Source organism: Staurois parvus, unplaced genomic scaffold, assembly GCF_062004578.1.
Source record: "Staurois parvus isolate SC_StPar_1 unplaced genomic scaffold, SC_StPar_1.0 ptg001055l, whole genome shotgun sequence".
Classification (NCBI taxonomy): Eukaryota; Metazoa; Chordata; class Amphibia; order Anura; family Ranidae; genus Staurois; species Staurois parvus.
In genome coordinates this window covers 50,192-72,514 of record NW_028318851.1, presented here as the reverse complement: position 1 = coordinate 72,514, position 22,323 = coordinate 50,192, and the positions used below count along the sequence as shown (strand labels likewise).

Sequence of the window (22,323 nt, the reverse complement as noted above, 5' to 3'; positions counted from 1 at the left end):
ACACGCTTCCTGTCCTAGGGTGACAACCCTCACCCACAATTGACAATTCAATTCCTGGAATTTCCGTGGTGTAGCACTATGGTGGTGAGTCACGCAGCCATTTACACAGTTCTGACATGTTCTAACTTGCACTTTTAGCAGGCTGACCGCACCATCAGTCGGACACTCTGCCATCCTTGTGTCCATCTTTATGGCCTTATAGGCTTTACACACATGCTACGTTTGTGAGTATATTTGTTGTCCTTTTACACTTTTAATAAAAAATGTGTGTGACGGAAGTCACTTTGGGTGGGGGGCCCATGGAACACAGCTCACTTTGGAGAGGTGGGGAGACCCCTGTCTCAGCTCCCCATATCCCTCTTATGTGTAATTCACCCTGTGCCTGTTAGGGGTACAGGGTGATCTGTCCTAATATTGTGTAGACATGTATAGGTGGGGTGGGGGTTGTGGATTGTTTGGTGTTATGTGGTTGTATCCCATTGTTCTATTGTGTGTCTGGCTTGGGAGCAAACTATTATGGGATGTATGTGTTTATGTGTATTGGCTTGGTGGGGGGGTGGGTGTCTCCAGCAGCCCTCCCTCCTGATGGGACTGTCTGCTGGTGTGTCTCTTGTTACTAAATGTAGATTGCCCCGCCCTGTGTCATTATGCGGGGAAGGGGGGAGGGGGGGTGTTGTTCCCTTGAATGTATATATCTTGTATCTGTGTTAAAATAAACTAGTCTACTCAGGTTGACTTCAACACTGGTGTCGTCTAGTCTTGTATGGTCAGCTGTGATGTCTGTTGGCGGTGTTCGGACGGGGAAGCGGTATTCTAACGGAAGTACCTAAGCGCAGACTGGGTCGGTTCCGTTACAATGTGGAATAGACTCCCTCCAGAGTTGGTTGTGGCCAGCTCAGTGGATTGCTGTAGGAAAGTCCTGGATTTTTTCTTGGATACACAGAATATAACTGGATATAACATTTATAGGTAAAGTTGATCCAGGGAATATCCGATTGCCTCTCGGGGGATCAGGAAGGAATTTTTTCCCCTGCAGGAGCAAATTGGATCGTACTTTGCTGGGTTTTTGTTTTGCCTTCCTCTGGATCAACTGTGGGTGTACAGTGAGTCTTTACAGAGTAGTAGAAGAAATAAAAAATAATAATTAAAAAAATTATGTATTTTAGCTCAAAATACATAATGTTTTTTAACACATAGCTTTATGTTATGATACCATGTGGCAGGTAATGCAGGCTCTCCCAAGATCTGAAATCTAAGTACCAGTTGGTCTTCACCAGAGCTCTTGATGGTGGAGATGGGTCAGAAAACCTAGAGATCCCTAGACTCTTCACTGTAACTGGTTGCTGTCTCTGGGATTGAACCACAAGACGTTAGTAGGCACGGGAGGGCTACAGTGCAGAGACAAAAGACCACAGCACAGTCAGGACTAAGTAAGGGGTTTGGCAGGCAGCAAAGAAGCAGAAGTCAGGTAGACCGGGTCGACAACGAGAAGGCAGTAAACTAAGCTGGATGGTAGAGTAGACAAACTCAGGCAGGGGTTGTGGCAGGTGGCACGCAAAGGGTGGTCAGAGAGTCCAGGTCACCATGAAGGTAGACAATGAGAACAGTCAGGCAATCTGGGTCAGCAATGACAGGTAACAGGCTTCAGTATTATAGCTCTTACTGGTAACTGGGCTAGGCCTGAGCTAGGCCTTTATTGTAAACAAGACATACACTGTCTCTTCTACAATAAAATGCCCCTATCTGTCTTCTCTGGTGCTGTAAATTGGCAGGATGACTATCTTTTGCACAGGAGTGTCATCCCCTGCCGGCCAATGAAGAGGCCTGAAAACCACCTCTCAGAAGAAGATGCCGGCACTGGCGAGGGACCATTGGACAAGTAAGTATTCACCCTTTAATTCTGCTTTAAGTACAGGAATTTGACTTGATTTTAAGCCTCTTATAATGCTCTGTCAAGGAACATGATGATAGTAGGAGAAAGCAGACTCCACCGGTCTGCTTCTGCTCCTTTCCTGTCCAATCAGAGGCTTGGGCTAGGGAGGAGACCCAACATTGTTTCTTAATTGTAGAAAAGAGAAAAGTCAGATCACCAAGGAGGTGATCACCAAGGAGGCAGCTATCAGAGCTGTAGACATCTCAGGACTGGTTGGACAAAAATGCATATCCAACTCTAGGTAAAACAGCTCCCATATATGTACTTTGTGACGGGAGTCACTTTGGGTGGGGGGCCCATGGAACACAGCTCACTTTGGAGAGGTGGGGAGACCCTTGTCTCAACTCCCCATATCCCTCTTCTGTGTAAATCACCCTGTGCCTGGGTGATCTGTCCTAATATGGTGTGAGCTTTGTCTCAGACTGTGTAGACATGTTTAGGAGATAGGTGGGGTGGGGGGTTGTTGATTGTTTAATGTTATGTGGTTGCATCCCATTGTTCTATTGTTTGTCTGGCTTGAGAGCAAACTATTATGGGATGTATGTGTTTATGTGTATTAGCTTAGTGGGGGGTGCCTCCAGCAGCCCTCCCACCTGATGGGACTGTCTCCTGGTGTGAAGTTTGAATACCTGTGTGTCTCTTGTTACTAAATGTAGATTGCCCCGCCCTGTGTCATTATGCAAGAATGGGGGGATTGTCCCCTGAGTGTATATATCTTGTATCTGTGTTCAAATAAGGTAGTCTACCTCTGGTTTACTTCAAATCTGGTGTCGTCTGGATCTTGGAGTAGCAATAGCCAGATTCACTGGTCTCGTGTTCCAGAGCCTGAGAAGCAGCTACTTGACGGAGATACCCAGTCGTGGGTGTCTGGGGTCCGTTACATACTTCAATTGTGTATTTAGCTGTCTGTCTGACATTCAGCTACCTGCCTGGAGTTGAGTTGTTAGAAAGATTCCGCAGTTTACTTGTGTTCTAGCATTGCTTCCCATCGACTCCAATCTAACGTGTCCATGGCACCCTCCCCCAAACTGCAGGAAAGCAAGCGAGAGCCTTGAGAGACGGCTATTGCAATACGACTCAAAATTAAAATAATTAATCCAATTTGCGGGTACTTCGATAAATTCATGCCGTGCATCTGACAAAGCTGTTCCATCTGGAATTAACCCCTGTGAAACTGCAAGCAACCAACTGAGCCTCTGCTGAGGCTTTGGGTACTTATCTTCTGCTAATAAATCATAGGGGAATAATTGCAGGGTGCTGTACAGAATATAAAAGAAAATAATTACAAGATGGAGCCTGTTCAGACACAACTTGATATTAACTAATTATATAGCGATAGCTGTCTGAATATTGCACTTCCTCAGGCTTCCATGGGCTATGCAAGCAGGTCCAATAACAGGCTTGGGGTGGTAAGGCAGCATTGTTACTTAAAGTGGATGTCACGCTTACCCTTAGTGCAGGTGGTCAGGAACTATAGCTGGCTACTGTGTTCTTCACCTATAGTAGCCCCCTTTCTCATTAACACCTTCCCACCCGGCCTATAGCAGATTGACGGCCGGGCTGGACACTTGCCTTTGTGACTGGGCGTCATATGACGTCCTGTCAAAACAAGTCGCTCGCGGGGCCGTGCAGCGGCGCAATCTGTCCCCGGCTGTGTCCACGGGACACAGTCGATGACATATCACTACACCAATCACAGCAGATCACATGTCAATTGTATACAATGGATGGCTTCCTGTCATGCCATCTGTGACGGGAGTCACTTTGGGTGGGGGGCCCATGGAACCCAGCTCACTTTGGAGAGGTGGGGAGACCCCTGTCTCAGCTCCCCATATCCCTCTTATGTGTAATTCACCCTGTGCCTGTTAGGGGTACAGGGTGATCTGTCCTAATATTGGGGTGGGGGGTTGTTGATTGTTTAATGCCATGTGGTTGCATCCCATTGTTCTATTGTGTGTCTGGCTTGGGAGCAAATATTATGGGATGTATGTGTTTATGTGTATTAGCTTAGTGGGGGGTGTCCCCAGCAGCCCTCCCTCCTGATGGGATTGTCTGCTGGTGTGCAGTGTGAATACTTGTGTGTCTCTTGTTACTAAATGTAGATTGCCCCACCCTGTGTCATTATGCAGGGAGGGGCTATTGTCCCCTGAGTGTATATATCTTGTATCTGTGTTCAAATAAACTAGTCTACCTCCTGGTTTACTTAAAGACTGGCGTCGTCTAGTCTTGTATGGTCGGCTGCGGTGTCTGTTGTCGGTGTTTGGACGGGGAAGTGGTATTCTAACGGAAGTACTCAAGCGCAGTCTGGGGTCGGTTCTGTTACACCATCAATCGTATACAATTACGTTGTTAGCTGTGACTGGTCAAGACAGTCACATGATACAGACAGGGCCAATCACAGCCCATCTGTATCATGTGATCAGCTTTGCCCAATCACAGCTAATCACAACAAAAGACTGAATGAATCAGTTTCATTCAGTAACACTGATTGCAAATATCAATAAAATACATTGGTATTAGCAATCATAATGCGTTAAAAAATCCTGATCAGTTGCCCAGAGTAGTTCAATGTTACTATGGTAACATTGTATTGCTTTGGTCACAGTGTGCTGAAAAATAAAATAGTAAAAAAAAAAAGAAAAAAAAGTAATAAAAAAATAATAGAAACATTTAATTAAAAAATACAAATTCAATTATCATTATTTTCACCAAAGAAATGTAGCAGAATACATTTTGACTTACATTTTTGAAGAAATGTTATTTATTTGCAAAATTGTATAACAAAAATGAAGAAAAGTGCTTTTTCTTCAAAAGTTTCAGGTGTTTGTTTTATTTAGCAAAAAATAAAACATTCAGTGGTGATTAAATACCATCAAAAGAAAGCTCTATTTGTGTGAAAAAAAGTTATAAAAATGTTATACCCCTAATAGGCACAGGGTGACTTACACATAAGAGGGATATGGGGAGCCGAGACAGGGGTCTCCCCACCTCTCCAAAGTGAGCTGTGTTCCATGGGCCCCCCACCCAAAGTGGCTCCCGTCACACACATTTTTTATTAAAATTGTAAAAGGACAACAAATATACTCACAAACATAGCATGTGTGCAAAGACTATAAGGCCAAATTTCATATGGGTACAGTGTTGCATGACCGCGCAATTGTCATTCAAAGTGCGACAGCGCTGAAAGCTGAAAATTGGCCTGGGCAGGAAGGAGGTATAAGTGCCCGGTATTGAAGTGGTTAAGCAAGCATGCCTACGGATACTCGGTTGTTCCCAGGTTATATACGCAATGCTATAGTGCCTGGCCACCACACAAGGGCAGGTGCGAACTGAGTTGGCAGACAGGCAGAGTGGTTGAATGACAGTCCAGGTACAAGGCAGGCAAGGTTCAGAAAAGTCAGGGTCAAATTCATAGTCAAATGGCGGACAGGGTTCAAAGAACAGTCCAAGCTCCAATCCAAGGTCATACACAGGGGAATCCAAACAGCAGAGCAGAGCGGACAAACAGGGAGATTGGACCATGTAGTACCCCAGGTTCACACCTAAGCGTTTTCTGCCGCGTTTTGCAGAAGCGCAGTACAGTCCGTTTAACATGATTTCCTATGGGACAGGTGCACATCTCTGCGTTTTCAGTCAGTGCGTTTTTTGGAAAGGGGCAGGGACTTTTTTGAATGCAAAAAGTTGTGTTTTTGGTTCTATAGACTGCAATGGGAACGCTGCAGAAAAGCATGCAGTGTGTTTTTGCATTTTAATCTGCCTAGCAACAAAAGAAAAAAAAAATAGCAAAATCGCGTTGAACGCAACTGCAAAAACATAATGCGAAATGCCTCAAACAACTTCCACTTCCGATCACCTAGGTGATTGCAGCGGAAGTGGGAGCGGGTACCTGTCAAATTCGGGTACCCGCTCCCCAAAGTGCCAATCCTTAATGGGGAGTGGGGGACAAAAGCTTAAAGCGGAACTTCCCCTTTTGGGTGGAGCTCTGCTTTAAGGTTTTCTTGTCTAGATTTCAATGATCAGGAGTTAGCACCCCCTTTATGGTGGAGGTCAGTCAGTGGTGAGAACCCCTCTAAATGTTGGGGGTTATTCCTGTGTTCCCCTTTTTAATGATGGTGATCAGCAGTTAGTGCCCTTTACCCCCCGGTTCACATCTGTGTGGGTGGTGCCGCTGCGGATCCGCATGGAAATCTGTGCAACCACACCACCTGCACAGAGAATTGCAGACCCGCGGGCGGGTTCTGGTAGTTCTAATGGCACGCCGCCCGCACTGGAAACCGCAACCCTACTGAGAACTGAGGTTCCCGTGCGGGCTGCGTTTTCCAGAGTAGTGCAGGGACTTCTTTCCCTGTGTGTCACGGGCACGGGAGTCCATTCAAATGAATGGGCTCTCGTGCCCGAGCAAAACTCGGCCCGCACGGCCGCATTGGCGTGAACTGGGGGTGAGTAATGGTGGTCGTTTTAGTTTTCCCTCATAACAATGGTGGCCAGTATGCTCCTTTAAGATCCACATGCCCTGTGGTGACCAGTTCCCCCCCCACTTTGCTGATCACTATGCCCCCCTTTTTATTGATGGTAAGTGGGAGACGTTTTACTCACAAGTCCAGGCAGAAGAAGCAACAACTGCAGAATAATGAAAAGGATCGGTTGGGGGGGGCTCAGCAGCAGAGGAGGAAGTGGAGGGTGCTCAAACATAAATCCAAGCTGTTTTTGCATTTTTGATTGCTGTGATTGGCCATCACAGTAATCACAAGGCACACAGCCATTCGAATCAGCTGTGTGCCTTTTGTCTGGGATGCAAGCGGTATAATGACATCTTCATCATGGACATTTATTGGGAGCACTGGCCTCCTGTGACGTATTTGGAGTGCCATTTATTAGCAGCACTTCAGAAAAAGACATCCACCTCCCCGCTGTTTTTTACAATACAGTGGTGGGGAGGAGGTTGATTGCAGCGAAGAAAAGTCAGGTTACCAGCCTGGATTCATCTTTCGGAGCCGTGCAAATCTCAGGACTTGATTGAATGAAATCTTTTTTTTTTTGCCCTGATCCTTACTTGGTTGTTTGGTTGGCATTCAGCTTTCCATTTTTGTTTCTTGTATGTAGCTATTCCATCTCAGCCTGACCTGAACTAGGAAACGAAGCTGGAATTCCAGTCAATAGCTAACTAAGGCTAATCCTTACTACCCATTACTAACCGTTCCATATCTGCCACCCCTCTCTGCCAATCCCTCCACTGGCCTCCACTCAGTGTCCTCCATCCCTCTCTGCCAATCCCTCCACTCCGTGTCCTCCATCCCTCTCTGCCAATCCCTCCACTCCGTGTCCTCCATCCCTCTCTGCCAATCCCTCCACTCAGTGTCCTCCACCCCTCGCTGCCAATCCCTCCACTGGCCTCCACTCAGTGTCCTCCATCCATCTCTGCCAATCCCTCCACTCCGTGTCCTCCATCCCTTTCTGACAATCCCTCCACTGGCCTCCATTCAGTGTTCTCCACCCCTCTCTGCCAATCCCTACACTGGCCTCCACTCAGTGTCCTCCATCCCTCTCTGCCAATCCCTCCACTGGCCTCCACTCAGTGTCCTCCATCCCTCTCTGCCAATCCCTCCACTGGCCTCCACTCAGTGTCCTCCATCCCTCTCTGCCAATCCCTCCACTGGCTTCCCACTGCCCAACAGATAAAATTCAAAACAATTAACTTATAAAGCCATTTATAACTCCGCCCCAAATTTTATCACCAAATATCACCCAAATTGTACTCTCTGCTCCTTCCACGACCTCCTGCTCTCTAGCTCCCTTGTCTCCTCCTCCCATGCTCATCTGCAGGACTTCTCCAGAGCTTCCCCCATCCCGTGGAACTCTCTACCCCAATTTATCAGACTATCGCCTACCCTGCCCACTTTTAGGCGATCTCTGAAAACCGATCTCTTCAAGAAAGCCTATCCTGCCTTCAGCTAATAATGGCATCTTCTCTTCCTCCTACCAGTCCATCCCCCACAGTTACAACCTTTTGTACCACCAGCCCCTCCCTCTTAGATTGTAAGTTCCCAGGATCAGGGCCCTCCTATCCCTCTTGTATTGAACTGTATTGTTGCTGTATTGTCTCCTGTTATATTGTAAAGCGCTGAGCAAACTTTTGGTGCCATATAAATCCTGTATAATAACGGTTTTCTCTCTGCACACAGAGGCTGCCACTGGAGACCAAAGCGGCTTCAGAATACACTCTTCGGCCACTTTATTAGGTCCACCTGTTCAATTGGGCAGCACAGTGGCTAAATGGTTAGCACTTTTGCCTGACAGCACTATGGTCGTTGGTTTGAATCCCAACCACGGCACCTCCTGCCTGGAGTTTGCGTGTTCTTCCTGTGCCTGTGTGGGTTTCCTCCGGGTACTCCGTTTTTTTCCAGGTACTCCGGTTTCTTCCCACAGTCCAAAGACATGCTGGTAGGTGAATTGGCTCCTGTCTAAATTGGCCCTAGTGTGTGTATGTATGAATACGAGTTCGGGACCTTAGATTGTACACCCCTTGAGGGTTAGGGACTGATGTGAATGTACAATATATATGTAAAGCACTGCGTAATTGACGTTGCTATATAAGTACCTGTAATAAATAAATAAAATTGCGTGGTAACACAAATTGCTAATCAGCCAATCACATGGTAGCATTTAGGCATCTAGACGTGGTCAAGACGACTTGCTGAAGTTCAAACCGAGTATCAGAATGGGGAAGAAAAGGCATTTAAGTGACTTTGAATGTGGCACGGTTGTTGGTGCCAGACTGGGCTGGTCTGAGTATTTCAAAAACTGCTGATCTACTGGGATTTTCATGGACAACTGTCAGGTACCTCGTTAGGGAGCCTGACGTGTAGAGGAAGGCCTCTTGTACAGCTCAGGGGCCACTGAAGGTGGAACCGCAACCACTGGAGCAGGGCGGGGTATGAGTGCCTGATCAGTGCAGCAGTCTGCAGAGGAATAGCTGATGACTCGCTGAATGGATACCAGGAGTGAAGCAGCAGGCTGTAGGCAGGCGTCACTGCAAAGAAGGCTGGCTGCAAGTGGTCCAGTAGAGCAGGCTGGCTGACAGCGGGCAGATGACACAGCAAAGCAGGCTGCTAGCAGGCAAAGCTGGATGCAGAGTCAGACAGAGTAAGTCGGTAGGGGCGGGTAGGTCAAGCATAGACGGCAGGAATGAGAGAGGTCAGGTCACAGGCTAATGTCAGCAGCAGTGAGGCAGATCAGGCAGATATTGTAGGCAGAGACTGAATCCAAGAAGCAAGCCAAGGTCAGTGCAGGTAGCATTCAAGCGAGGTCATGATAAGCTGGATCAATCAGGGGGATCTATACAGGAACAGACACAGGAACACAGGGAGAGTCGCAGATCAGACAGCAATTCGCTAGGGCAGCTGCTGCACTTATATAGGTTGTGGGAACTCGCTTCAAGTGGTAGAGCCTTTTAAACGCACACAGCTACTCGCTTTCTTTAAGGGCCTTTTTAGCCCACTTTTATTTACAAGAAAGTCCAAATAAACAAGAATTCTTCCCACGCAGGGGTATCCATCATCAAGCAAATTCATAGTATTTAGCCTCCTGGCTTGCAAGCAGTTTTAAGTCTGCCTCCTGCAGACTCTTCCCAAAAGGTTCTTTTGGCACCCAGCGAACCTTTAGCACACAGCTATTCTGTAGCAGCCCCTTGCTGCTTTTGGCTTCCACCTCTCCTAGGTGTAGCCCACCTGACTCCACGGCAGAGACCTCCTGTCTGCCGGGGTGGAGCTCGCCTGACTCCTAACTGCTGGGGTGGAGCCCAGAATCATGGCCTGGCTTCCCCTAAAAGACCTGCACACACCTGTGCAATCAGCACGCTGGCTGCTCCCAAAATATGGGCCCAGGATTGGAGATTTCATCCCTCCCAAATCTCTAAGAAATCTCTAGGCTACAGGTCCCAAAACAGGCTTTACCAACCAAAGAGGAAACTGATAAACCAGTTTCCTCTGCATTAGGAGATCTGCCTGGAGCCCCTCAACCTCTATGGTTGAGAATCCTGGGTCAGCATCGTGCTTTCCACCGTGGCAGGATACTGCACTGCCACATATCCCCCCACTTTGTTTTGATCCCGTAGGGGGCAGAACACACAAGCCCAAATTCTTTACTTTGGCACCTCTGTGCCAGCTTTCACCTATATGAGCCCATTCCTGACTGACATCACTTTCAAAGGGAAACTTTCCTTCCTGTCTTACGAGGCAACTTTCCCTGTGTTCTCCTACTACACGGACTTGGGCCCTATAAAGACACTGTGCCTTTTTTCGGGTACGCTTCCAAAAGCGTTGCCGCTCTATTTTCCTTGGGGCCACCCAAATCACCTTCCCATTAAGGAACTTCCAAAACTTCGTACCTTTCTGAGGATGAGGTTGACGCCTGAGTTTTCGGTGTCGGATAACATTACAGCTACGCTGCACTCTCAACCGCCGGTTTCCCTTTACCTTTGAAGGGGTCACACTTTTAAACACAAAAAGTGCGGGCTCTTTTATTGGGGTTACCTTAGACCCTCGCTGCATTCTATGTACAGGCATCTTCTTACTGACAAAACCTAGCTCGGTTGGTTTCCCCCCGTACACTGCATGCTTCCTTTGGTCACTGACAGTCTCAGATGACAGCAATGTCCTACTATCCTTCTGAAGGACAGACCGATTGTCTTGCTCTTCAGATGTTTTTATGTCAGGGGACCTCTTTAAATTATCCACTTCCTTAAAGTTTTCCCTCTGGGCAGATAAGCGATTTAAAGTTTCTCTTCCCAGAGTACCCTCCTGAACCTGTAGGGGGCCTAATTCAGCTGCAGCTTTTAGTTCAGCTGTGTCTAGCACATCATTACCCACCACATCACATGTTTCAGGGTTATCCGCATGCATGTCCTCATGACCTTCAGGTGCATCATTAGGCTTATGGTCACCCACAGAAACTAACTGATCTACATTTACCAGTGCCTCGCACTTTTCCAAATCATCATATTTACCATTTACCAATGCATCGCACTTTTCCTCATGGTCAGAAACATCCACACCTTTGTCAGAACTCATTTCAATGTTTGGCAGGGCAGTGTCTGGAAACCAAGTGCACAGCGGGGAGTGGTTGTCTCCCATGGCAACATCGCTATCCACCAGCTCCACTGGCACATGAACCTCTTCCAGCAACTGTCCTGACACCTGACCATCATAACATAATTCTACATTTGGTTTACTGACCCCAATCACTTGACGTGTGCCATCTGACACTTCCACCAACACGGGCTCATTTGGGATCACGCTATTCATTCCCACACCACTGGATCCTTTGTGGTTTGTGGGCACGATCTCTGCTATGTGCTCAATCTCACTTGGCCCGTCCATATTGGGAGGGAGATCATCTGCAGCAACAGCAAGTGTGCCCTTGTCTATAAGCCGCTCTGCAGTCCCTCCATTTAGCACAGCAGAAGTCGTGTCCACTCCACTGTTGGAAACAGAGGTCCCTTTCAACAAAGCCAACAGGTTTTCAGCCCATCTGTCCCAGTCTACTTTCTCTGCGCTCCAATCAGAGGTACTACGCAGTACTCCATCAACTGCCGGAGGAGACACAGGACAGAGTGGCTCAGCAGACACATCACATATATCACTTTTGTTCAACCAAAACTGTGGCACTAAATTTTTAACCTCAACAGGTTGCAATACCACACCTTCACCACCGTACTCTGATGGCGCTTCATTCACCTCAGGAACACTTCCATACATATTGTCAGTACTGACAGACTCAGTTAACCCATTATCACCATGAGCATTTTCAAAAATTTCAGTTTTAGCATTTAAATCATCATTTGTGTCAAGTACTCTCTTGTCCAGAGCAGCAACATAGTTGTCCCAGGCAACCTCTGGCTCCAACACACAGAGCTCCCAGGAAGTTTCCATGGACACCTTTGCAGCCTTGGATACTGTTGCCAAGGGCAACAACATATCTTCAATCATATTCACATCAACACTGTTATCCTTAGTGAGCGGTGCTAGCCCATCACCAACCGTAACCTTACATTTACCAACAGTAACACTTTTGTTGGCATGACCATCAGCATTCTCATTACCTATAGACATGACTGCAGCTCCATAGCTGACCTGGGAAATCCTCTGCTCCATCACTGCGGGCTCCTGGGAGGTTTCCCTGGTCATCTCTGCAGCACCTATCACTAGGGAACACGGTGCCATGGCAGTTTTGGTCACCCCTAGGTTACCATCCCCAGCCTTCTGCTGGATTATAGCAGGCACCTGCAGAGTCCCCATGTCCTTTTCCATATTTAGTCCTGCTAATCGTTGGGCTGTTCCCTGTGCCTCCCCACTACTCAGGGTAGCACACAGCAGCCAGTCCATGTCCATCTGTATTGTGGAACTCCCTGAAGGACACACCCTCACTTCCTTGGACTCAGTCCCACAAACAGTCTTACCATTTCCTGAAGCAGGTGTCATAGCCTTCACTTGAGTGCGTAGTCTCTCCTCTGCTTGGCTTTGGCCACCCAGTTCATCCATGCAGCTATAGGATGATACCGTGGCAGGCACTTCTGACTCCTTGGCACCCCCTGCAGGCACAACAGGTACTTTTTCACTGTTGCCAGAGGTGGCTGCCAACATTTTTAAAAAGGAATCTGGGCTTGCAGATGAAGACTTTTGTTCAGTAGCACCCTCATCAGTGGTATTCCATAATCTGGGGCAGGAAAAGATACCATGCCCAAACTGACCACATTCCAGGCAGGGTATGGTTCCACCAATAACCTTCTTGGGATACGGAACAACATCTCCCTTGTAGCCCCTTCTCCTGGTTGCCAGGCTTTCTCCTGTTGCTATGGGAGATGGCACTCTCCCAGCTGAACTTTGTGGGTTCCTCCAGATGCGCTGAACTCTCATTTCTGCGTTGTCACAATCCTCTGCAGACGACACTCCTCTTACAGGGTCCGCAGGCCTGAAGTGACATGTGTTGCTATGGGCAACCACATTCTTCTCAAACTTGTGGTCAGGCTGTCGCTCCTTCCTTGCACTCAGAGCCAGCTTGCCTAACACAGATGCAGTCCTTTGCTTTGATATGCAACTTTGCAATGGAGGCTGAGACAAAGGACATTTAGAGACAGTGTGCCCCCACTCCCTGCACCGCAAGCATCGCTCTTGCCAGCGTGTCTTGTCCAGGCTCCCCACATTGCAGCCTTTTTCCAGCTTAGGACTCTGCACATTCATAGCTGGTCTCCTTTCACCAGTGTTGCCAGCAGCAACAACATGCACTTCCCACTTTGGCAAACTTTGTTCATCCATGTATGGGGCTCGTTCTGGGGATAACAACCCCTCCAGCCACAGGGCTCGGTCTCTCATATCAGCAAATCTTGCTTCTTTTCTTTGCTTTGACCACCCCATCTTCACAGTCACTTCACAACACTTTTGCACAGTCCAGCAACCAAGAAATGAAGCACTGTCTCTTTAAGGCAGGTTCTCCTCACCTGCACACACAAATTGTGCTGTCCAATGCACAGAAACACAGTTCATATAACTGATGAACTTACTTCTTTTGCAGGGATCTCCAATTATGCCCACTGCATCCTCCACCATATGTGGGAACTCGCTTCAAGTGGTAGAGCCTTTTAAACGCACACAGCTACTCGCTTTCTTTAAGGGCCTTTTTAGCCCACTTTTATTTACAAGAAAGTCCAAATAAACAAGAATTCTTCCCACGCAGGGGTATCCATCATCAAGCAAATTCATAGTATTTAGCCTCCTGGCTTGCAAGCAGTTTTAAGTCTGCCTCCTGCAGACTCTTCCCAAAAGGTTCTTTTGGCACCCAGCGAACCTTTAGCACACAGCTATTCTGTAGCAGCCCCTTGCTGCTTTTGGCTTCCACCTCTCCTAGGTGTAGCCCACCTGACTCCACGGCAGAGACCTCCTGTCTGCCGGGGTGGAGCTCGCCTGACTCCTAACTGCTGGGGTCGAGCCCAGAATCATGGCCTGGCTTCCCCTAAAAGACCTGCACACACCTGTGCAATCAGCACGCTGGCTGCTCCCAAAATATGGGCCCAGGATTGGAGATTTCATCCCTCTCAAATCTCTAAGAAATCTCTAGGCTACAGGTCCCAAAACAGGCTTTACCAACCAAAGAGGAAACTGATAAACCAGTTTCCTCTGCATTAGGAGATCTGCCTGGAGCCCCTCAACCTCTATGGTTGAGAATCCTGGGTCAGCATCGTGCTTTCCACCGTGGCAGGATACCGCACTGCCACAAGGTCAATAGGTGCCAGAATTATCCAATGCGCATTGCCGTGCGTGCACGCATGCTCATATGTGCACACCCACACACAACAGCATGAGCACCTGCAGTCCCACGCCTGTGCATTTGTGTGCGGCTACGAGCCTCAGCTATGCCATGGCCAACATGTCCCTGACAACAACCATCTCCAGGGTTTACAGAGAAGGGTCAGAAAAAGAGAAAATATCCATTGAGCGGCAGTTGTGTGGAGGAAAGTGATGACATCAGAGGAGAATGGACAGACTGGTCATTGCGACATTCAGATGATTGAGTCAGAATTTGGCGTAAACAACATGAAAGCATGGATCCATCCTGCCTTGTATCAACGTTTCAGGCTGGTGGTGGTGGTGTAATGGTGTGTGGGTCTCCACCTCCCACGCCCGACTGCAGGACTTCTCCAGGACTTCCCTCATCCTCTGGAACTCACTACCCCAATCCATCAGACTGTCACCTACCCTCCTCACCTTTAGGCGCACCCTGAAAACCCATCTCTTCAGGGAAGCCTACCCCGCCGTCACCTAACAGCCGATCTCCTCCACTCCTCCTACCACTCCATCCTCCACAGCCACTTCCTCCTGTACCTCTACCCCCTCCCTCCTAGATTGTAAGCTCGAAAGAGCAGGGCCCTTGAATCCCTCGTGTATTGTTTTGTTCTGTTACTGTATTGTGTCATGTTCTGTCCCCCACTATAATGTACAGCGCTGAGCAAACCTTTTAGCGCTATATAAATACTGTATAATAATAATAATATTTTCTTGGCACTAGCAAGGTGTACCTAATAAAATGTGATAAAATATATATAAGTGAGTGCACGATTGATATCAAGCTGCTGGCATTAAGGATGAACCCCTGTATCCTCAAATAGACAAATAGATATATAATGCAGCGCGAAAGCCCCTTGTCCCCGCCTGAGCCAAGATGTTCACCAAGGATCTTTCAGATATTTATTCATGCGCATTATCGTTGCGCTTCTGGTGAGTGCAATCATACTACAAATCTTTATCACTGAAGTCACGTGCACGAAGATTTACGGATCACTCTGGACTCATTATATGTTTATTTCTATTCATTTCCTTTCCGGATATATTCATGTATTAATTCAATTACCTTTAAGTGGAACATTTCACCATTGTCACTATTGAATTATCCATTCACTATTATTTTCGTCAATTTTGACGACACACTGCATATATGCTGTGGTCACTTTAGCGCGATTATTTTGCGCTTCACTGTATATTCATCTGTCACTTTATGTATTTTGCGCTGCATTATGTTCCTAATAAAGCGGCCGATGAGTGTAGGTAAGTATAGGGATCTTTTCTTTACAGGGTTAGATTAAATTGCTTTAGAATAGGGAAGGGAGTGGGTTTAGCCTTCGTTATCTATTGACTGGAATTCTTCTTTTCCTCTTATGATGCCTCAGAAGCTTGTGAGTTGCTGTCAATGTACAGATCTGGTCCCAACCGGGTTAAGAAAACGAAGGTACTAGTACATTAATGAAATAGGAACTTTCCCTGCTCCACACCTTCTATGAGCTGTGCGGTCATCCAGAATGATGAAGTGGAAGGGTTGGCTATTTACAGGTGCCATGTGCTGGGTAGGGATGAGCAAAATTTGAGTTTCAACTCTGGACATTTCAACATTTTGTTGAAATGCATTGGAACCTGTAAGGGATGGTGAACTTAAGGGGATTTTCTGGTGCTTTGTAAAAGTACACTGAACTTTAAATGGCTCCTTAGGGCTAGAGAAGCTCCTTCCATCTATCTTGGACCTAAAATGCTGTTATTTGGCCTCAGTGTTTTACGTTGTTCGGTCTCTTTTTATTAAATTTGAGGTTGAGAAAAATAGGGGCTACAGAACGCAGAAAAGGGAGGGGTAATAAAGGCATTCTACATCAGAAATCAGAACATATGGATAAAATCCATATCTGCTGCCAATGTGTGGCGTGGTCTCCACACCGTAAAGAAAACTGCATTTCTTGGATGTGTATAACAAGCTTCATGAGGCATGTGATATCAAATAATGGGAAACACCATTCAAAGAGTAAGTGTGAAAGCCAATGGAGACTAGGATCAGATTGGTCTATACTCATATGGGCAATACAACTAGAGAAGGAGAACATACAGCATACTTTTTCAACCTTTCTATATTAGAGGAACACTTGAAATTATTTTTAGGTCTTGGGGATCCCCTGCTAAGGCCAATTCATTGGGGGTCAATTGGAAATACACCCCTTACATTGGTGGCTAGTGTAAAGAATGCCCCTGGCATTCAGAAGGCCACCCTTGCAGACAGCTGAAAAGATCCTTGGTATCCTGCAGCTGGCCAGAACTATGCAGGGACCATTAAATGGCTGGTCAAACAACTCAAGGGCCCTCTAGCAACCTCTGAAGGAATCCTAGGGTTCCACAGAATCATGGTTGAGACTGGCTGATATAGAGGGTTTCTAGTGTATGGGGAAGGAAAAGGCAGACATAAATTAGAAGAGGAGGAAGAAGGCAGTAATAGGAAGGATGGATAAAGGGACAGTTAGAGGGCAGAGGCATGGGATGGTGTGAGGTAGGGCTAAGTACTAAGAGTATTTTATGTTTCAAATGAAAAAAATTAAAGAATGCAAAACAACTGTACACAAATAATGAAATACACCAAAAAAAAAGGAAAATAAAAGTACAAAAAAAACCCTAAATGAAATAAACGAAACCACCCTAAACACAACCTAGTGTTATTTCTATTTTGAGTTGATACCTGTGGTATGGATCAGCTTTTAGCATCTTGTACCTCTTAGGATCACCAATGTTGGCACCCTTTCTGCATCTCCACTCCTACCAGGTGCAGTGTCTTCACCCTCTTGCAGCTGACCAGTTATTGGTTTTACTCTGATTCTGATGGCAGACCCCATGGTTTGGTAATGGTTGGACAGAACTGGAAATTCTGGTGTCGCCAGAGTCTCTGAGAGATATAGGAAACCAGTTTGTTGGTTTTCCCAGCAGCTTCACGAAAACAGATGGTCGGTTTTGGGTCAAGTTGGCCTTTAGTAAGTTTTGTTGTAGAACAGATGCAGCATTTAAAAGCGCAGTTGGATTCCTCATCACGGATAATGATATGGGGAAATACCTCCAGCTGAATTTGCTTTGTTTAATGCCATCTTGAAGATGATGCAGCCGCATGGCATTTTGCACGCTCAATTAATTCAGTTGTGCGACTCCTATTGTCATAATTAACTCCCACCAGATAAATGCATAAATGAAGCTTATTCTTGTTCTATTTTTGCTTGTCACAACACTCGCACATGTCCTAGAGGTACAGGTGCAGCTGTAACCCATTCGTGGTTAGTCATTCTACCATCAAATCCCATAGTACATGGTAAATCGGCATCAGTGGGTTTAGCAATTTGCCTGAAGTTCAGCTCTAATTGGGCCCCTTTCTCCCTAAATGCCTTTGAGTTCCAGAGTGTTTTTTTTTTTTTTTTTTTTTTAGGCTTTGTAGTAATGTACAAAAAATGGCCAGTGCCCCAGTCTATAACTGGCTTTAGTAGCAAGGAGCACATGGACGGGCAACGCATGTCAAGTATCCAGCTCAACTTGCCAGTCAGCTTGCAAACCACCAGATTAACCTGTCTAATAATATGTGTTAAAAACGGGTTTAGTTAGCACACATTTGCAAATACATACGTGAGCCACAGAGCCACGTCACGGCACCCTTACATTCTGTGGTCCTAACTCTACAAATTTTGAGAGCCCCCATAGTAGTGGCACATGTATTTAAAGGACAGCACAGTGCCTAAATGGTTAGCACTTCTGCCTGGCAGCACTCGGGTTATTGGGTCAAATCCCAGCCATGGCACCACCTGCCTGGAGTTTGCATGTTCTCCCTGTGCCTGCGTGGGTTTCCTCTGGGAACACCGGTTTCCTTCCACACTCCAAAGACATGCTGGTAGGTGAATTGGTTCCTGTATAAATTGGCCCTAGTATGTGTATATAAGTTAGGGACCTTAGATTGTACGCCCCTTGAGGGTTAGGGACTGATGTGAATGTACAATATATATGTAAAGTGCTGTGTAAATTGACGGCGATATATAAGTACCTGAAATAAATAAATAATGGATAGATCAAGGGCAGGTGAACCTGAGGGAGCCCACCCCTCTTAAAGGCACAGGAGCGCACTGGACACCCAGCATGTAGCTCAATGGCAGCCAAGGTGTCCTAGTGCCCCCACTCACCTACAATTCAACAGTAATGTAGTAATGTATTCTGCATCATTTTTTTGGGAGGTATAGATAGGGCTTTAATTTGATGGCAAATTTGGGTATGTATATTTTTATTTCCTTGCTTTTTATTGGAAATTATTAGTAAAAAAAATTAGAAAAAAAGCTTTTCCTCTAATGTTTCTCAAAGCAGTGTTGAAATTATTTGCACATTCCCACGTATTTACCCCAAATTATAGTCTCTAAAACCTGCTGATTAAAATGGTATCACATTAGTGCGATGTTCATGTAACGTAGCAGAATGGTAAAGTTCAAAATGAACGTATGCCTTCTACTTCAGGACAGTTTTATTCCCCTTTCAACGCTACATGCACAAAAAAAAACTACTTTGCATAAATCGGTACCAATAGGGCTCGTTTACACTTGCTTCAACTTTTTTATTTATGTGTTTTTGATTTTGCTTTTTTGGAGCTTTAATGAAGCTTGGCAAATGCCCTGTGTGTATGTGTGTGTGTTGATTTCCTATTTGTTTTAAAGCTGCCCAGTAGAATCCAGGCTCAGTAGTACCCCCACTCAGCAGATCCCCAGCTGATTAGAGCCCCTGGTCAGCAAATCCTCAGCTCACTGGTACCCTCGTTGATATCCTTGTTCAGCAAATTCCTAGCTCTGCTGATCCCCCAATCAGTATCCCCAGCTCTGCGGATCCCCCACTCAGTAGTAACCCCCAGCTCTGCAGATCCCCCACTCAGTAGTAACCCCCAGCTCTGCGGATCTCCCACTCAGTAGTAACCCCAGCTCTGTGGATCCCCCACTCAGCAGTAACCCTCAACTCTGCAGATCCCCCATTCAGTAGTAACCCCCAGCTCTGCGGACCCCCCCTCAGTAGTAACCCCCAGCTCTGCGGACCCCCACTCAGTAGTAACCCCCAGCTCTGCTGATCCCCCCCCACTCAGTAGTAACCCCCGGCTCTGCTGATCCCCCCACTCAGTAGTAACCCTCGGCTCTGCTGATCCTCTGTTTTGCTAATTCTCTTTTCTCTCTGGTCCCTGTTCACTTCCTGCTATATTGCTCCCATGCTGTGCACAACGTGTGACATCTGCTAGTTTCTCCTGCTCTGGTCTGCCAGCTTTACTGATCTCCCGCTGCTCAGTCCTTTCTCTCTGGTCCCCGCTCACTTTCTGCTTTGGCGTTCCTATGTTGGACACCACGTGTGCTGTCTGCTAGTTGCTCCGGTCCGGACCCAACTCACCTTCCTGCTGCTCTACACTACGCACCAGATGTGACGTCTGCACTAGACACTCCCAGAATGTATACAACAGAACCGGGAGTAGCTGCTGATGATGTCTTTCCGGTCTTCTTGTTGGTTTCCCAGTGCATCCTGGGATATCTTCTACCTTCAATACCTCCAAAACATTCAGAATGCTTTAAACAAGCATGTCCAATGCCACACTTTGAAGCAAGTGTAAATGAGCCCTAAAAAGATCAAGTAAGGATGTATGGGCAGCACAGTGGCTAAATGGTTAGCACTTCCGCCTGGCAGTACTAGGGTCGTTGGTTCGAATCCCGACCACGGCACCACCTGGAGTTTGCATGTTCTCCCTGTGCCTGCGTGGGTTTGCTCCAGGTACTCCAGTTTCCTCCCACACTCCAAAGACATGCTGGTAGGTTAATTGGATCCTGTCTAAATTGTCCCTAGTATGTGTATGTATGAATGTGAGTTAGGGACCTTAGATTGTACACCCCTTGAGGGTTAGGAACCTTAGATTGTACACCCCTTGAGGGTTAGGGACCTTATATTGTACACCCCTTGAGGGTTAGGGGCTGATGTGAATATCTATTGCTGGCTGATGACCTCAGCCAGCAATAGATCACTATAACAATGATCTATTACTGCACGGAGAGGCTTGGCAGAACTAGTGCAGCTCTGCATGAGCCTCTATATTCAGAGGAAGTGGGGTGACACCACTCTTGACGTCACTACACTCCCAATGTAATCCAATTACAATTCTCTTCTACAGCATGCTCCTGTAAAGCAATCTGTAGAAGGATTGGAAGCCCAGAACCTGATTGCTTATTACTGCTAACTCCCGGCTGTAGATTACATCTGGCAGTTCCAGCGCTAGTGCCGAGGGGGCCTGTATGAGCCATTGCGTCTGGGTGCCCATTCAAAACGAACCTGTGAAAAAATGACGCTTTCCCTGTGCCATTTTATAATGACACCCGGGACTCGAATGGTGAAAAGCACCCCAGCAGTATTATACGGTTTATCCCAACCCCTGCAACTATCACATTTGCTGGACAGCTTGGCCTTTTACAGAAATGAGAAAATACTGGATCTACTAGCAGTATGAACTACAACGCTCAGCTAAAAAAAAACTCCTTCCATTTATCTTGTACTTAAAAATGTCAATCTTTTAGCCTCAGTTGTTTTTGTTCAGTCTATTTTTATAAAATTTTAGATTAAAAAAAATAGGGGATTTACACTCTCCGGCAGAGGTGTCCATAGGGTTGGTGTCACCCGGTGCGGTAACACTTGGTGACACCCCCTCTGACGATCCCCGCAGAATGGATCGGATCTGCGGATTGAGCATAATGGATCGGATTCCGATCCATTATGCTCAATCCGCAGATCTGATCCATCCTGCGGGGATACTCGGCTTTCTTTACAACTTACCTGTTCTTGGAGCGGGTCCAGTGTCACCCTGTATAGGTTGCATGCCGACGATCGCAGGATATATGTAAGTTGTAAAGAAAGCCGACGATCCCCGCAGGATGGATCGGATCCATCCTGCGGGGATCGTCGGCTTGCTTCACAACTTACCTTTTTGTGGAGCGGGTCCGGTGTCACCCCGTGCGGACGGTGTCACCCGGTGTGGACCACACCCCCTGCATGTGCCTCGGGACGCCACTGCTCGCCGGCCACTTTATTAGGTACACCTATTCAATTGCTTGGTGACGCAAATTGCTAATCAGCCAATCACATGGCAGCAAGTCTATGGAGTTGGATGCCCCATTGTAAGTCTATGGGTGATGTCCTCTCTGAGGCATTTCCAAGGCGTTTCCGGCTTTCTTTCTGCACACAGAGGCTGCCACTGGAGACCAGAGTGGATTCAGAATACACTCATCGGCCACTTTATTAGGTACACCTGTTCGATTGCATGGTAACACAAATTGCTAATCAGCCAATCACATGGTAGCAACTCAATGCATTTATTCATCTACACATGGTGAAGACAACTTGCTCAAGTTCAAACTGAACATAAGAATGGGGGAAGAAAGGGGATTTAAGTGACTTGGAACGTGGCACGATTGGTACCAGACAGGCTGGTCTGAGTATTTCAAAAACTGCTGATCTACTGGGATTTTCATGCACAACCATCTCTAGGGGTTATAAAGAATGGTCCAAAAAAGAGAAAATATCCAGTCTGGTTTCAGAGGACAATGGGCAGATAGGTTGCTGCGATATTCAGATGGTTGGGTCAGAGTTTAGTGTTAACAACATGAAAGCATGCATCCATCCTGCCTTGTATTAATGGTTCAGGCTGGTGGCGGCGGTGTCATGGTGTGGTGGATCCATCCTGCCTTGTATCAATGGTTCAGGCTGGTGGCGGCGGTGTCATGGTGTGGTGGATCCATCCTGCCTTGTATCAATGGTTCAGGCTGGTGGGGGTGTCATGGTGTGGTGGATCCATCCTGCCTTGTATCAATGGTTCAGGCTGGTGGTGGTGGTGTCATGGTGTGGTGGATCCATCCTGCCTTGTATCAATGGTCCAGGCTGGTGGTGGGGGTGTCATGGTGTGGTGGATCCATCCTGCCTTGTATCAATGGTTCAGGCTGGTGGTGGTGGTGTCATGGTGTGGTGGATCCATCCTGCCTTGTATCAATGGTCCAG

General features: G+C 46.9%; 1 protein-coding gene across 2 annotated transcripts in view; it reads left to right on the top strand.

The window, feature by feature from the left end:
• OGFOD3 (2-oxoglutarate and iron dependent oxygenase domain containing 3) overlaps positions 1-22,323 on the top strand; it is a 183,791-nt gene that overhangs the window by 138,696 nt on the left and 22,772 nt on the right. The window lies entirely within an intron of this gene.